A 4286-nucleotide genomic window follows, 5' to 3' on the forward strand; every position below is an offset into this window, starting at 1 on the left:
CCCCCCCCCCCCTTCTCCACAGACACCCTACCCCCACCCCCCGTCTCAGTTTCCCGTATTTTTCCCTTTCGTGTTTTAATTTTAATATCACATTTTCGTGGGAACAGACTGGCCCGATATATTCGAAACGGAACTCGGTTGTGTGCGGACGTGAAAGCCGATGCGTCTTTTTATTTTTTTTTTTTTTTTTTTCATCAATTTTCAAGACCGAGGCGCTCGTTGAAACGCTTGGACATTTGAAATGTGTTCGTTGAAAATTTTGGTATTTCGTCGAAAGCTCCGAGGGTCGAAGAGAAAAATATAATCGTCGATTCGAAAGACACTCGGTGTTTGTTCGAGGAACGCCGATAGATTCATTTATTCATGTTTTTTTTTCCTGTTTTTACTTTTACAATAAGCGCTTCGGTTTCTCGTCTGATTTCCGTATTTTCTATTTCACGTTTTTCGTTTCTTTTTGTTCTTTTTTTTTTTTTATCCATTTGTTTTCATTTCGTCCCCCCCCCCCCCCCGGGTCGCTTCGAGCGGTAAAAGAGCGCTGCAATACATCGGGCGAGTGTGTCCCTGTTTAATATATAGAATACATACATCTTTATCTCGCTACAAGGTACTACGAACCCAGATCGAAAACGATAAATCCATCGTTCTTTTTTTTTTTTTATTTTTTTAATGAGATATACGGCACGAACAACGACTGGATGGCAACGACGAAACGAGACGAAAGTTACGAGACAAATTAAAAAAAAGTGTGTGTGTGTGTGTGTCTGTGTGTGTGTGTGTGTGTCTGTGTGTGTGTGTGTGCGCGCGCGCGTGTGTGTGTGTTTATAAGAGAAAAGAAACTAGGGAAAGAAAGATAAAGAAAAGGAATATAACTTACGAAGGTGCGTTCATCAACAATCTACACGTTCAAGAGACACATTCATCGTTATTCACGTAATGAAACTTCTTATTTTGTAAAATGTTAATTATGTTTGCTCGTTATCCCTCCCGTAAAATGACCCCGTTCTAGACAGGTCTCTTTTTGTTTTTCTTTTACTTTGTAGACGTTTACGTGTAATTTACGTTATTATTATTATTATTATTATTATTATTATTATTAGTATTATTATTTTTTGTTCATTTTTTTTTCTTCTCTGTACGCGTGTGAGTGTACGTGTGTGTACGTGTACGTATATATATATATATATATGTATGTATGTATCATTATTTTTTTTTTCCTTTTAAATTTTTGGTTTGCTATGTGATGGTTCATTGGGTGGTTCCCTCGTTTAGCCCGGTACGGTTTCTCTCTCTGTTTTTATTCTTTTTTTCTTTTTTCTTAATTCGTTTATCGTCCTAACCCCCCCCCCCACCCCCCTCCCCTCGGCCCCTCTACCGGAAACAAAACAATGAAAAGAAAAAGAACAACTTTGTCGCTGGACGAATGATTCGAGCGACGTGAATCGAATGATCACGATCGCTGCCTGTCGAAAAGTCAACGGCGTAGTCTCTCGCGAGAAATATCGCCCGTCCTCGGCCCGCCCCCTCGTGCCTGGGGACCCACCCGCCCACTCCCTGGTCGACGAACGACAGCCAACGCGTGCCCACGATGCTCGTCGATACGCGGAGGATAATTACGAACGGATGCAACGCGACGATTAATCAATCCGGCGTGTCTTCCGTCGAGTGAACCGCCCTCTCTTGCTGCATTCGGCGACGAGGATCGTCGCCGGAGCCAGCTGATCGATAGAAACTCCAGATTGCCGCGCCTATGATCCATGATATCGCGACGAAAGGAAGGAAACCGAAGGAAAGACGTAGAGAATAGGGCTTCGAAAAATGTTTGGAAAATCGATGAATTTGGTTGAGGTTTCGTTTTCATTTTAGAAGAAAGGTAGACAGTGGTGGGGATGACTCGTGAATAACGAGGCTAGATCCGTGACAAGTGAAAATAGAAATGCAAATGGACGTTCGCGAGTAGGAGGTGATTTTCTCAAGCTTGGAAAAGATCTTCGCTAGATAGGAAGGGCTGAGCTCGAAGGAGAGGTGTGAATCTGTCAGGGCGTCGAGCTGACCCAAATCCCGCCGTTTATATTTGATGTGTCGGCCGCGGTAAATCTTCTGCAACAACCAATATGATTGCGTTTCACTATAGATAAGGTCGATTGTTGATACAACAACGACATGCGGGAGTATCATTACGTTTAATATTAAAAAGTCGCGGCTTGCCTTGCTGAAAATATTTCATTCGGCTTGGTCGCTCTCTCGGTGGGATTTCGGGTTTCTCCGTCGCCCTCCTCTTCCCTGTTTCATTCTTGTCGCATCGAGGGACCGCCCCAAACTAAGGAACCGCCCCCTCCTATCGCGCGTTGGCTGTCGTTCGCGCCTCGCGTGATCGTTACGCCCCTTCCCGCATCAAATGTAACCCGAACATCTCGTCGTCGATCGTCCAACTTCTGCAACGTTCTCTCTTCGGAGATCATACGTCATCGCGTTCGTTCAAACACATTTACTAGCAGTAGCATTAGAGATCTGCCCTTCTAAGATGATTGTGATGTAAAAAAAATGTGTAACTCCGGTTGCGGACTATCCCTTACAATTTGATATAACGCGGAGATCAGATGTGCAGTCCTGACACGCCTAGGTCGCATGTACCGACCAATAGATGACACGGGCGTTATCAAGGCGGCGCTGTGTCCCGAATAGGACACGCCCTCTTCCTCAGACTGAACATTCGAACTCCACCACGCGTGTACGTGTTAAGTAATCTTCAAATACCGCCCCAACAGATTTCTTTGTAGCCATAGTGTGCGTTTCGAGGGCGGAGCAAAACAAATTCCCACCAATAGGAGCCGCATTCGCTCCAAGGGCGGATCTCTCTTGCATCCACGAGTACAGTTCGTTTCATAGCTCGCGCGCGCGTTCGTCGAGGGTACTCTCTGCGAGAAAAATCTACAAACACGGATTTCGGTTCGCCCCAACCGTCGAAATCGTCCTATCCCAAAAAAGGTTAACGTTGGTTTTTATTTTCGTGTTTATTTTTCTTACAAACTAACGCCGTTTAAACCACTTTTTTTTTTTTTCAAAAGAGATCACTCGTTACGTTTGGTAATCAGTCTATCTGGTCTGCGTAAACCTAGCCCACGAAACCTCCTCTCCCCTTTCTCATTTTCGTCCCGAGAGCGTCACGGTCGCCCCAACCGCGTCCCCACTGTTACACAGAGTCCCGATCGACGATCGAAAAACGCTCGATCCGGTCGAAAGATCGCGGATCGAGGCGTTCCTCGCGCGAGACCCTCGATCGTTTCAGCGAACGGACAGCTGGTGACCCAAACCTCGCTTAGGTTACGAGAGCAGAGTCCCACTCGAACCGCAAAGTGGAAACTCGGAGCTCCAACTAGACAGCTGATCACCAGAGTCACCAGCTATTGTGTAACAGGCGTTATTCCGTGGTATCGGTAGCGGAGGATCGATCGATCGATTTCCCTCTCGGAGCTCTTTGGACCCTTGTACGACCTCATTTCCTTCGAAAACGTTGTCTCGTACGACGTTCCCCGTTAATTCGCTCTCTTTCTCTGTCTAACCCCCCCCCCTCCCCTCCACCCCAATTACGCGCCAGTAACATTGTTCCCCGTTTAACGTGCGTCACGCCTTCCTCGCAGCTCCTCCCCCCTTCCTCGCCCCTCAGCCTCCAACTGGTCTGCGTATGCCGTTGTTGTTGTTGTTGTTGTTGTTGTTGTTGTTATTATTTTTGTTTTTTACGCCGTCGTTCACTCAACGCGGAAAAAGTGGCGTTGAAAAAAAGAAACGTAATCTCACGTAACAACAACAGGTGGTAACAGCGTCGAAAACGCCCAACGAGGGACTTACAGAATTTGTACTCTTTGAATGTGTATTACAATGAAACGATGCTTTTGTTTACGTTTACTTATACCATAAGATAATAAGAATTACTTCTCAAACGCCCCATTGGCGGCGCACAGAGGGTTTCCTTCCCTTAATTACAGTGTTACGTTAGCGTGCACGCGCGCTTACGATTGTTCAAAGTATACGTGTGTTTCGGTTTTTTTTTTTTTTATCTTTTAAACTCATTTTCTGTTATGTCGTTCGCGATGATCGTGTACCTGGGGTATCTCTCGGGGTGTATGTATGCGCGCGCGTGCCGATGCATGTGTGTCGTATGTAATCTTACGTTAGTCGTGTACTTTTTTTCGATTTTCCTTTCGTCCCTATTTGCCTTTGGCGCGTAATGAAGTGGTTTTGTGTGTGTGTGTGTGTGTGTGTGTGTGTGTGTGTGTGTGTGTGTGTGT

Source organism: Hylaeus volcanicus, chromosome 4 (genome assembly GCF_026283585.1).
Source record: "Hylaeus volcanicus isolate JK05 chromosome 4, UHH_iyHylVolc1.0_haploid, whole genome shotgun sequence".
Lineage (NCBI taxonomy): Eukaryota > Metazoa > Arthropoda > Insecta > Hymenoptera > Colletidae > Hylaeus > Hylaeus volcanicus.